Raw genomic sequence first — 13,572 nt, 5'->3', positions numbered from 1 at the left:
GTACCCAGACTTTGTGGGTTCCCCTGAAGGAGACCAAGAAATTAGCCAAAATACAGTAAAAATTTTGTTTTAAAAAAGAAAAAAATGGAAAAAAGGGCTGGAGAAGAAGGCTTGTGGTTTTTGTCCCTGAAATTGGCATCAACAAAGGGTTTGCACTGCTAAAATCACCAGCTTCCCAGCTTTCAGGGACAGGCAGACTTGAATCAGAAAACCCAATTTTTCAACACAATTTTGGCATTTTACTGGGACATACCCCATTTTTACGATTTTGTGTGCTTTTAGCCTCCTTCCAGTCAGTGACAGAAATGGGTGTGAAACCAATGCTGGGTCCCAGTAACCTAAACATTTTTGAAAAGAAGACAACATTCTGAATTCAGCAATGGGTAACTTGTGTAGATCTTACAAGTGTTTCCTACAGAAAATAACAACTGAAATAAAAAAAAAATATTGAAATTGAGAAGAAAAAAACAGCCATTTTCCTCTACGTTTTACTCTGTAACTTTTTTCTGCAATGTCAGATTTTTGAAAGCAATATACCATTACGCCTGCTGGACTCTTCTGGTTGCGGGGATATATAGGGCTTGTAGGTTCATCAAGAACCCTAGGTATCCAGAGAAAATAAATGAGCTGCACCTTGCAGTGGGTTTTCATTCTATACCGGGTATACTGCAATTAATTTGCCGAAGTATATAGAGTGAAAAATAGGTATCAAGAAAACCTTTCTATTTCCAAAATGGGCACAAGATAAGGAGTGAAGGAGCAGTGGTTATTTGCACATCTCTGAATTCTGGGGTGCCCACACTAGCATGCGAATTAAAGGGCATTTCTCAAATAGACGTCTTTTTTACACACTGTCTTATATTTGGAAGGAAAAAATTTAGATAAAGACAAGGGGCAGTAACTCTTGTTTTGCTATTCTATGTTTCCCCAAGTCTCCCGATAACATTTTTTACCTCACTTGTGTGGGTAGGCCTAGCGCCCGCGACAGGAAGTGCCCCAAAACACAACGTGGACACATCAAATTTTCCCGAAGAAAACCAAAACCTAGGTAAAAGACATTGTCATTTGCAACGCCAATAGCTCTAACTCTCACAAATGTGAGACCTTTCGCATTGCAAATGCTTGTTTTTTTGTGCAGGCAAGTGTGCGTGGAGCCTGCTTTGGTTCTTAAGACCTCAGACCTAAAGCAAAGCTTAGACAGAAACATAGCAATGTGCCCTTTGCACACAGTTAGAGATCCTACTAAATGGAGTCATATATAGGTCTGCACGGCCATTTTGCACAATTTTGTTGTGATATAAAGTTTCGGTAGAGCTCAATGAGAGCTGGTAGTTATGGCCGAGTGGTTAAGGTGATGGGCTTGAAATCCTTTGGGGGTTCCCTGCACGGGTTTGAATCCTGCTGACTACCTCTGTTGTTTATTTTAAACCTGATTTTTAAAATAACTGTGAAGAACACATTTACCAACTTTATTTGGGAAGATAGATAATTTACTTTAAATCTTTATTTAACAGAGGTTCGATTTTATTTTGCAGAGAGAAGAGCGGGTGACCGCGTGGGGAGAACAAATGATTTGTTAAACCTTCCATTTGAAGGTGATCTAAGCAGAATGAAGCAAAACAACAGCAGCGCCAATCAGCCGATTTCTTGGAGTCCACGGTTTAGGAGTTTACTTAGAAGGAGACTGTAAAAGAGTTTTAAAATTAGGGACCTATTGGTAGAGTCACTGTTTATGCAAATTGAAGGGTCAGAAGGGAGATGCGTCATTAAGATCTGTAAAAATCCATCTCTGGCAGCGGTGGGATTTGAACCCACGCCTCCAAAGAGACTGGAGCCTTAATCCAGCGCCTTAGACCGCTCGGCCACGCTACCTGTTGCTCTCAGTGTGTCTGTGCACTTCATGAGCACCGTAACCCTGAGTCTCCTCACTTAGTGTGGAAAGTCGAGTTGATAAACCATTTCATGGACATGATTACAATGTCGGGAGGGTGATGTGGTAATTGAAGGTTATCTCTCTTACTCAGTCACTGCACAAGTCTTCTCCCACCTGCTCGGACCTAGTGCAATCACCTTAAAAGACAACACTCTCCGAGCAATGACTTCCAACCAAGGTATAAGCACCTGCTCTACATAGGCAATGTGACTCCATCATTTTCTAATGAAACAAGTGTTCATACTGGTGGGCTCATTTCTTTGGGTGGGATCTAATGAATGAGCAGTTCATTCAAAAATAACTGAGGAGTTGCACGTATTCATGACATCAGCCCTATTGCCGCACCCAGTCTCCCCAACATACTGTTTAGCTTTCCAGTGACGTCATGTCTTGTGTGGCCTATTCACATTCCGCTGTTAATATTTTTTAGCCAATAGAATTTCACAGGCTCCCGTCTTTGAGCTCACATTGAAAAGGCACAAGTCCCAAAATGCAACCGGGTGCTGTTTAAAACTCCAGCACTGGTGGGCGGTGCCCCAGGTGACATGGGGTCCACCTGGATGCCCTGACTGCCTTTTCACGTGACAGTCACAGACACACACAGGACAGAGGTTCAAAAGCTATTCTGAAAGAAGTAAGGACAACAGGCCCACGTGAAACTAAACTTTTTAAATAGATGATTTTTGTTTCTATTGACCTGGTTCTCACTCGTTCTGCGCGCCAAGTCAAATGTAAATGAGCCCCGCAATAAAAATGCACAGAGGATGGTAAAATTCACTTCACTCTGCGCTCGTTGATGCTGAGAGCATGGTTGTCAGCCCGCACGCTTGTTATTTTGATGTGGAATTACTTGATTGCTTTGTGATAATTTTAATTACTCCGAATTGCAAGCTCCCCTACCCCAGTAATAATGTTTGAGGTATTGCTTCCCTACCACACCAACAAGGCCACCCTCTGACCAAGTCCTTTGCCTCTCTTCAGAACTACCATAAGCCCCTCCATGCACTAGGAACTTTTTGCTTGACGACCATCTAGGCGTCCTTGGAATATTGATATTTAGAAGTAACAATGTTTGTTTATTTTAACTAACTGGCCTTTTTAGGGTCTCGCTTGATAGACTCTGTAGTATTCAGTAAAGGGCTTGGAGCCCGCATGTCTCTCACCATTTTTTTATTTATGTGGCACTCTTCTTTACAGTTTCCTAATTCATCAAGGCATGTCTTGCATCATTTCCGTTCCTCTCTGTAGAGCAGCGACCAAGCGTTGATTGATTCAGCTTAATCAGTGCCTGACCGCTGCTCCCCACCTGATCAAGGTACTATTTTTTCCTTTTACCTTCTAGTGCCCTGCAAACAGAAGGCTTGTGACTGGCAAAAACATGCCCAGCAGGACAACCAAAACTGTTAAGTTTTAAATTTAAATCGAACTTTCTTTTATTTTGCCAAATCGTCTTTTCCCACGTTCCACGCATGTTTTCTTTTGCTTTTGTTCGTGGGCACTCTTCTCAAAAGATGACGATTAGCTCGTTTAAAATATTGCAAATCAACAGTGTTTCTTTATTATGTGTAAATTCTGAAATTAATCTTTAACACATAATCCTGCGGTACACTTCAATCCACCCCACTCCAATCTTCCCCACTACAATCCACCCCATCCAGACCACTTCACCCACACTAATCCACCTCACTCCAGTCCAAATCACTCACCCGAATCCAATCCACTCTAACTCATCCTACTCCAATCCTCTCCACCCACCCCAAGCAAATCTGTCTCACTCCAATGTGCCCCACTATAATAAAAAACAATCTGCACCACTCCAAAACAATCTGTCCCACTTCGATCCAAAACAATCTGCCCCACTCCACTTCAAAACAATCTCCCCTACTCCAATTCAAAACAATCTACCCCACTGCAATCTGCTGCACTCCAATCAAAAACAAACTACCACACTGCAATCCAAAACAATCTGCCATACTGCAATCGAAAACAATCTGTCCCACCCAAGGCAGTGGTGGCTGGTGCACTTTGAAAGGAGTTGGTGGGAGGGAAAAATAGTTCATCTGAAGCTAAGTGAAGAAATTGGAATAAAATAGTGCATTTTAACCCCTTCGCTGCCAGCCTTTTCCCCCTCAGGTGCCAGGCATTTTTTTGGCTATTTGGGGCAGGGCGCGCTTAGGCCCTCATAGATTTTTGTCCACATAAGCTATCCACGCCAAATTTGCGTCCTTTTTTTCCAACATCCTAGGGATTCTAGAGGTACCCAGACTTTGTGGGTTCCCCTGAAGGAGACCAAGAAATTAGCCAAAATACAGTAAAAATGTTGTTTTAAAAAAGAAAAAAATGGAAAAAAGGGCTGGAGAAGAAGGCTTGTGGTTTTTGTCCCTGAAATTGGCATCAACAAAGGGTTTGCACTGCTAAAATCACCAGCTTCCCTGCTTTCAGGGACAGGCAGACTTGAATCAGAAAACCCAATTTTTCAACACAATTTTGGCATTTTACTGGGACATACCCCATTTTTACGATTTTGTGTGCTTTTAGCCTCCTTCCAGTCAGTGACAGAAATGGGTGTGAAACCAATGCTGGGTCCCAGTAACCTAAACATTTTTTAAAAGAAGACAACATTCTGAATTCAGCAATGGGTAACTTGTGTAGATCTTACAAGTGTTTCCTACAGAAAATAACAACTGAAATAAAAAAAAAATATTGAAATTGAGAAGAAAAAAACAGCCATTTTCCTCTACGTTTTACTCTGTAACTTTTTTCTGCAATGTCAGATTTTTGAAAGCAATATACCATTACGCCTGCTGGACTCTTCTGGTTGCGGGGATATATAGGGCTTGTAGGTTCATCAAGAACCCTAGGTATCCAGAGAAAATAAATGAGCTGCACCTTGCAGTGGGTTTTCATTCTATACCGGGTATACTGCAATTAATTTGCCGAAGTATATAGAGTGAAAAATAGGTATCAAGAAAACCTTTCTATTTCCAAAATGGGCACAAGATAAGGAGTGAAGGAGCAGTGGTTATTTGCACATCTCTGAATTCTGGGGTGCCCACACTAGCATGCGAATTAAAGGGCATTTCTCAAATAGACGTCTTTTTTACACACTGTCTTATATTTGGAAGGAAAAAATGTAGATAAAGACAAGGGGCAGTAACTCTTGTTTTGCTATTCTATGTTTCCCCAAGTCTCCCGATAACATTTTTTACCTCACTTGTGTGGGTAGGCCTAGCGCCCGCGACAGGAAGTGCCCCAAAACACAACGTGGACACATCAAATTTTCCCGAAGAAAACCAAAACCTAGGTAAAAGACATTGTCATTTGCAACGCCAATAGCTCTAACTCTCACAAATGTGAGACCTTTCGCATTGCAAATGCTTGTTTTTTTGTGCAGGCAAGTGTGCGTGGAGCCTGCTTTGGTTCTTAAGACCTCAGACCTAAAGCAAAGCTTAGACAGAAACATAGCAATGTGCCCTTTGCACACAGTTAGAGATCCTACTAAATGGAGTCATATATAGGTCTGCACGGCCATTTTGCACAATTTTGTTGTGATATAAAGTTTCGGTAGAGCTCAATGAGAGCTGGTAGTTATGGCCGAGTGGTTAAGGTGATGGGCTTGAAATCCTTTGGGGGTTCCCTGCACGGGTTTGAATCCTGCTGACTACCTCTGTTGTTTATTTTAAACCTGATTTTTAAAATAACTGTGAAGAACACATTTACCAACTTTATTTGGGAAGATAGATAATTTACTTTAAATCTTTATTTAACAGAGGTTCGATTTTATTTTGCAGAGAGAAGAGCGGGTGACCGCGTGGGGAGAACAAATGATTTGTTAAACCTTCCATTTGAAGGTGATCTAAGCAGAATGAAGCAAAACAACAGCAGCGCCAATCAGCCGATTTCTTGGAGTCCACGGTTTAGGAGTTTACTTAGAAGGAGACTGTAAAAGAGTTTTAAAATTAGGGACCTATTGGTAGAGTCACTGTTTATGCAAATTGAAGGGTCAGAAGGGAGATGCGTCATTAAGATCTGTAAAAATCCATCTCTGGCAGCGGTGGGATTTGAACCCACGCCTCCAAAGAGACTGGAGCCTTAATCCAGCGCCTTAGACCGCTCGGCCACGCTACCTGTTGCTCTCAGTGTGTCTGTGCACTTCATGAGCACCGTAACCCTGAGTCTCCTCACTTAGTGTGGAAAGTCGAGTTGATAAACCATTTCATGGACATGATTACAATGTCGGGAGGGTGATGTGGTAATTGAAGGTTATCTCTCTTACTCAGTCACTGCACAAGTCTTCTCCCACCTGCTCGGACCTAGTGCAATCACCTTAAAAGACAACACTCTCCGAGCAATGACTTCCAACCAAGGTATAAGCACCTGCTCTACATAGGCAATGTGACTCCATCATTTTCTAATGAAACAAGTGTTCATACTGGTGGGCTCATTTCTTTGGGTGGGATCTAATGAATGAGCAGTTCATTCAAAAATAACTGAGGAGTTGCACGTATTCATGACATCAGCCCTATTGCCGCACCCAGTCTCCCCAACATACTGTTTAGCTTTCCAGTGACGTCATGTCTTGTGTGGCCTATTCACATTCCGCTGTTAATATTTTTTAGCCAATAGAATTTCACAGGCTCCCGTCTTTGAGCTCACATTGAAAAGGCACAAGTCCCAAAATGCAACCGGGTGCTGTTTAAAACTCCAGCACTGGTGGGCGGTGCCCCAGGTGACATGGGGTCCACCTGGATGCCCTGACTGCCTTTTCACGTGACAGTCACAGACACACACAGGACAGAGGTTCAAAAGCTATTCTGAAAGAAGTAAGGACAACAGGCCCACGTGAAACTAAACTTTTTAAACAGATGATTTTTGTTTCTATTGACCTGGTTCTCACTCGTTCTGCGCGCCAAGTCAAATGTAAATGAGCCCCGCAATAAAAAAGCACAGAGGATGGTAAAATTCACTTCACTCTGCGCTCGTTGATGCTGAGAGCATGGTTGTCAGCCCGCACGCTTGTTATTTTGATGTGGAATTACTTGATTGCTTTGTGATAATTTTAATTACTCCGAATTGCAAGCTCCCCTACCCCAGTAATAACGTTTGAGGTATTGCTTCCCTACCACACCAACAAGGCCACCCTCTGACCAAGTCCTTTGCCTCTCTTCAGAACTACCATAAGCCCCTCCATGCACTAGGAACTTTTTGCTTGACGACCATCTAGGCGTCCTTGGAATATTGATATTTAGAAGTAACAATGTTTGTTTATTTTAACTAACTGACCTTTTTAGGGTCTCGCTTGATAGACTCTGTAGTATTCAGTAAAGGGCTTGGAGCCCGCATGTCTCTCACCATTTTTTTATTTATGTGGCACTCTTCTTTACAGTTTCCTAATTCATCAAGGCATGTCTTGCATCATTTCCGTTCCTCTCTGTAGAGCAGCGACCAAGCGTTGATTGATTCAGCTTAATCAGTGCCTGACCGCTGCTCCCCACCTGATCAAGGTACTATTTTTTCCTTTTACCTTCTAGTGCCCTGCAAACAGAAGGCTTGTGACTGGCAAAAACATGCCCAGCAGGACAACCAAAACTGTTAAGTTTTAAATTTAAATCGAACTTTCTTTTATTTTGCCAAATCGTCTTTTCCCACGTTCCACGCATGTTTTCTTTTGCTTTTGTTCGTGGGCACTCTTCTCAAAAGATGACGATTAGCTCGTTTAAAATATTGCAAATCAACAGTGTTTCTTTATTATGTGTAAATTCTGAAATTAATCTTTAACACATAATCCTGCGGTACACTTCAATCCACCCCACTCCAATCTTCCCCACTACAATCCACCCCATCCAGACCACTTCACCCACACTAATCCACCTCACTCCAGTCCAAATCACTCACCCGAATCCAATCCACTCTAACTCATCCTACTCCAATCCTCTCCACCCACCCCAAGCAAATCTGTCTCACTCCAATGTGCCCCACTATAATAAAAAACAATCTGCACCACTCCAAAACAATCTGTCCCACTTCGATCCAAAACAATCTGCCCCACTCCACTTCAAAACAATCTCCCCTACTCCAATTCAAAACAATCTACCCCACTGCAATCTGCTGCACTCCAATCAAAAACAAACTACCACACTGCAATCCAAAACAATCTGCCATACTGCAATCGAAAACAATCTGTCCCACCCAAGGCAGTGGTGGCTGGTGCACTTTGAAAGGAGTTGGTGGGAGGGAAAAATAGTTCATCTGAAGCTAAGTGAAGAAATTGGAATAAAATAGTGCATTTTAACCCCTTCGCTGCCAGCCTTTTCCCCCTCAGGTGCCAGGCATTTTTTTGGCTATTTGGGGCAGGGCGCGCTTAGGCCCTCATAGATTTTTGTCCACATAAGCTATCCACGCCAAATTTGCGTCCTTTTTTTCCAACATCCTAGGGATTCTAGAGGTACCCAGACTTTGTGGGTTCCCCTGAAGGAGACCAAGAAATTAGCCAAAATACAGTAAAAATGTTGTTTTAAAAAAGAAAAAAATGGAAAAAAGGGCTGGAGAAGAAGGCTTGTGGTTTTTGTCCCTGAAATTGGCATCAACAAAGGGTTTGCACTGCTAAAATCACCAGCTTCCCAGCTTTCAGGGACAGGCAGACTTGAATCAGAAAACCCAATTTTTCAACACAATTTTGGCATTTTACTGGGACATACCCCATTTTTACGATTTTGTGTGCTTTTAGCCTCCTTCCAGTCAGTGACAGAAATGGGTGTGAAACCAATGCTGGGTCCCAGTAACCTAAACATTTTTGAAAAGAAGACAACATTCTGAATTCAGCAATGGGTAACTTGTGTAGATCTTACAAGTGTTTCCTACAGAAAATAACAACTGAAATAAAAAAAAAATATTGAAATTGAGAAGAAAAAAACAGCCATTTTCCTCTACGTTTTACTCTGTAACTTTTTTCTGCAATGTCAGATTTTTGAAAGCAATATACCATTACGCCTGCTGGACTCTTCTGGTTGCGGGGATATATAGGGCTTGTAGGTTCATCAAGAACCCTAGGTATCCAGAGAAAATAAATGAGCTGCACCTTGCAGTGGGTTTTCATTCTATACCGGGTATACTGCAATTAATTTGCCGAAGTATATAGAGTGAAAAATAGGTATCAAGAAAACCTTTCTATTTCCAAAATGGGCACAAGATAAGGAGTGAAGGAGCAGTGGTTATTTGCACATCTCTGAATTCTGGGGTGCCCACACTAGCATGCGAATTAAAGGGCATTTCTCAAATAGACGTCTTTTTTACACACTGTCTTATATTTGGAAGGAAAAAATGTAGATAAAGACAAGGGGCAGTAACTCTTGTTTTGCTATTCTATGTTTCCCCAAGTCTCCCGATAACATTTTTTACCTCACTTGTGTGGGTAGGCCTAGCGCCCGCGACAGGAAGTGCCCCAAAACACAACGTGGACACATCAAATTTTCCCGAAGAAAACCAAAACCTAGGTAAAAGACATTGTCATTTGCAACGCCAATAGCTCTAACTCTCACAAATGTGAGACCTTTCGCATTGCAAATGCTTGTTTTTTTGTGCAGGCAAGTGTGCGTGGAGCCTGCTTTGGTTCTTAAGACCTCAGACCTAAAGCAAAGCTTAGACAGAAACATAGCAATGTGCCCTTTGCACACAGTTAGAGATCCTACTAAATGGAGTCATATATAGGTCTGCACGGCCATTTTGCACAATTTTGTTGTGATATAAAGTTTCGGTAGAGCTCAATGAGAGCTGGTAGTTATGGCCGAGTGGTTAAGGTGATGGGCTTGAAATCCTTTGGGGGTTCCCTGCACGGGTTTGAATCCTGCTGACTACCTCTGTTGTTTATTTTAAACCTGATTTTTAAAATAACTGTGAAGAACACATTTACCAACTTTATTTGGGAAGATAGATAATTTACTTTAAATCTTTATTTAACAGAGGTTCGATTTTATTTTGCAGAGAGAAGAGCGGGTGACCGCGTGGGGAGAACAAATGATTTGTTAAACCTTCCATTTGAAGGTGATCTAAGCAGAATGAAGCAAAACAACAGCAGCGCCAATCAGCCGATTTCTTGGAGTCCACGGTTTAGGAGTTTACTTAGAAGGAGACTGTAAAAGAGTTTTAAAATTAGGGACCTATTGGTAGAGTCACTGTTTATGCAAATTGAAGGGTCAGAAGGGAGATGCGTCATTAAGATCTGTAAAAATCCATCTCTGGCAGCGGTGGGATTTGAACCCACGCCTCCAAAGAGACTGGAGCCTTAATCCAGCGCCTTAGACCGCTCGGCCACGCTACCTGTTGCTCTCAGTGTGTCTGTGCACTTCATGAGCACCGTAACCCTGAGTCTCCTCACTTAGTGTGGAAAGTCGAGTTGATAAACCATTTCATGGACATGATTACAATGTCGGGAGGGTGATGTGGTAATTGAAGGTTATCTCTCTTACTCAGTCACTGCACAAGTCTTCTCCCACCTGCTCGGACCTAGTGCAATCACCTTAAAAGACAACACTCTCCGAGCAATGACTTCCAACCAAGGTATAAGCACCTGCTCTACATAGGCAATGTGACTCCATCATTTTCTAATGAAACAAGTGTTCATACTGGTGGGCTCATTTCTTAGGGTGGGATCTAATGAATGAGCAGTTCATTCAAAAATAACTGAGGAGTTGCACGTATTCATGACATCAGCCCTATTGCCGCACCCAGTCTCCCCAACATACTGTTTAGCTTTCCAGTGACGTCATGTCTTGTGTGGCCTATTCACATTCCGCTGTTAATATTTTTTAGCCAATAGAATTTCACAGGCTCCCGTCTTTGAGCTCACATTGAAAAGGCACAAGTCCCAAAATGCAACCGGGTGCTGTTTAAAACTCCAGCACTGGTGGGCGGTGCCCCAGGAGACATGGGGTCCACCTGGATGCCCTGACTGCCTTTTCACGTGACAGTCACAGACACACACAGGACAGAGGTTCAAAAGCTATTCTGAAAGAAGTAAGCACAACAGGCCCACGTGAAACTAAACTTTTTAAATAGATGATTTTTGTTTCTATTGACCTGGTTCTCACTCGTTCTGCGCGCCAAGTCAAATGTAAATGAGCCTCGCAATAAAAATGCACAGAGGATGGTAAAATTCACTTCACTCTGCGCTCGTTGATGCTGAGAGCATGGTTGTCAGCCCGCACGCTTGTTATTTTGATGTGGAATTACTTGATTGCTTTGTGATAATTTTAATTACTCCGAATTGCAAGCTCCCCTACCCCAGTAATAACGTTTGAGGTATTGCTTCCCTACCACACCAACAAGGCCACCCTCTGACCAAGTCCTTTGCCTCTCTTCAGAACTACCATAAGCCCCTCCATGCACTAGGAACTTTTTGCTTGACGACCATCTAGGCGTCCTTGGAATATTGATATTTAGAAGTAACAATGTTTGTTTATTTTAACTAACTGACCTTTTTAGGGTCTCGCTTGATAGACTCTGTAGTATTCAGTAAAGGGCTTGGAGCCCGCATGTCTCTCACCATTTTTTTATTTATGTGGCACTCTTCTTTACAGTTTCCTAATTCATCAAGGCATGTCTTGCATCATTTCCGTTCCTCTCTGTAGAGCAGCGACCAAGCGTTGATTGATTCAGCTTAATCAGTGCCTGACCGCTGCTCCCCACCTGATCAAGGTACTATTTTTTCCTTTTACCTTCTAGTGCCCTGCAAACAGAAGGCTTGTGACTGGCAAAAACATGCCCAGCAGGACAACCAAAACTGTTAAGTTTTAAATTTAAATCGAACTTTCTTTTATTTTGCCAAATCGTCTTTTCCCACGTTCCACGCATGTTTTCTTTTGCTTTTGTTCGTGGGCACTCTTCTCAAAAGATGACGATTAGCTCGTTTAAAATATTGCAAATCAACAGTGTTTCTTTATTATGTGTAAATTCTGAAATTAATCTTTAACACATAATCCTGCGGTACACTTCAATCCACCCCACTCCAATCTTCCCCACTACAATCCACCCCATCCAGACCACTTCACCCACACTAATCCACCTCACTCCAGTCCAAATCACTCACCCGAATCCAATCCACTCTAACTCATCCTACTCCAATCCTCTCCACCCACCCCAAGCAAATCTGTCTCACTCCAATGTGCCCCACTATAATAAAAAACAATCTGCACCACTCCAAAACAATCTGTCCCACTTCGATCCAAAACAATCTGCCCCACTCCACTTCAAAACAATCTCCCCTACTCCAATTCAAAACAATCTACCCCACTGCAATCTGCTGCACTCCAATCAAAAACAAACTACCACACTGCAATCCAAAACAATCTGCCATACTGCAATCGAAAACAATCTGTCCCACCCAAGGCAGTGGTGGCTGGTGCACTTTGAAAGGAGTTGGTGGGAGGGAAAAATAGTTCATCTGAAGCTAAGTGAAGAAATTGGAATAAAATAGTGCATTTTAACCCCTTCGCTGCCAGCCTTTTCCCCCTCAGGTGGCAGGCATTTTTTTGGCTATTTGGGGCAGGGCGCGCTTAGGCCCTCATAGATTTTTGTCCACATAAGCTATCCACGCCAAATTTGCGTCCTTTTTTTCCAACATCCTAGGGATTCTAGAGGTACCCAGACTTTGTGGGTTCCCCTGAAGGAGACCAAGAAATTAGCCAAAATACAGTAAAAATGTTGTTTTAAAAAAGAAAAAAATGGAAAAAAGGGCTGGAGAAGAAGGCTTGTGGTTTTTGTCCCTGAAATTGGCATCAACAAAGGGTTTGCACTGCTAAAATCACCAGCTTCCCAGCTTTCAGGGACAGGCAGACTTGAATCAGAAAACCCAATTTTTCAACACAATTTTGGCATTTTACTGGGACATACCCCATTTTTACGATTTTGTGTGCTTTTAGCCTCCTTCCAGTCAGTGACAGAAATGGGTGTGAAACCAATGCTGGGTCCCAGTAACCTAAACATTTTTGAAAAGAAGACAACATTCTGAATTCAGCAATGGGTAACTTGTGTAGATCTTACAAGTGTTTCCTACAGAAAATAACAACTGAAATAAAAAAAAAATATTGAAATTGAGAAGAAAAAAACAGCCATTTTCCTCTACGTTTTACTCTGTAACTTTTTTCTGCAATGTCAGATTTTTGAAAGCAATATACCATTACGCCTGCTGGACTCTTCTGGTTGCGGGGATATATAGGGCTTGTAGGTTCATCAAGAACCCTAGGTATCCAGAGAAAATAAATGAGCTGCACCTTGCAGTGGGTTTTCATTCTATACCGGGTATACTGCAATTAATTTGCCGAAGTATATAGAGTGAAAAATAGGTATCAAGAAAACCTTTCTATTTCCAAAATGGGCACAAGATAAGGAGTGAAGGAGCAGTGGTTATTTGCACATCTCTGAATTCTGGGGTGCCCACACTAGCATGCGAATTAAAGGGCATTTCTCAAATAGACGTCTTTTTTACACACTGTCTTATATTTGGAAGGAAAAAATTTAGATAAAGACAAGGGGCAGTAACTCTTGTTTTGCTATTCTATGTTTCCCCAAGTCTCCCGATAACATTTTTTACCTCACTTGTGTGGGTAGGCCTAGCGCCCGCGACAGGAAGTGCCCCAAAACAC

The 13,572-nt window shown here is 42.2% G+C and overlaps 3 non-coding genes across 3 annotated transcripts; all 3 read right to left on the bottom strand.

Annotated features, from left to right (window-relative positions):
* Nucleotides 1-1,790: 1,790 nt before the first annotated feature.
* TRNAL-AAG (transfer RNA leucine (anticodon AAG)) lies at nt 1,791-1,872 on the bottom strand. The gene has a single exon. It is a non-coding gene; the product is annotated as a tRNA-Leu (tRNA).
* A 4,107-nt stretch (nt 1,873-5,979) lies between these two features.
* Nucleotides 5,980-6,061, bottom strand: TRNAL-AAG (transfer RNA leucine (anticodon AAG)). Its single transcript has one exon. It is a non-coding gene; the product is annotated as a tRNA-Leu (tRNA).
* A 4,107-nt stretch (nt 6,062-10,168) lies between these two features.
* TRNAL-AAG (transfer RNA leucine (anticodon AAG)) lies at nt 10,169-10,250 on the bottom strand. Its single transcript has one exon. It is a non-coding gene; the product is annotated as a tRNA-Leu (tRNA).
* Between the last annotated feature and the right edge of the window lie 3,322 nt (nt 10,251-13,572).

This window comes from Pleurodeles waltl, unplaced genomic scaffold (genome assembly GCF_031143425.1).
Source record: "Pleurodeles waltl isolate 20211129_DDA unplaced genomic scaffold, aPleWal1.hap1.20221129 scaffold_183, whole genome shotgun sequence".
In the NCBI taxonomy this organism is placed as follows: Eukaryota; Metazoa; Chordata; class Amphibia; order Caudata; family Salamandridae; genus Pleurodeles; species Pleurodeles waltl.
Note: the sequence above shows the minus strand (reverse complement) of the source record. Positions and strands in the feature narration are given on the sequence as shown.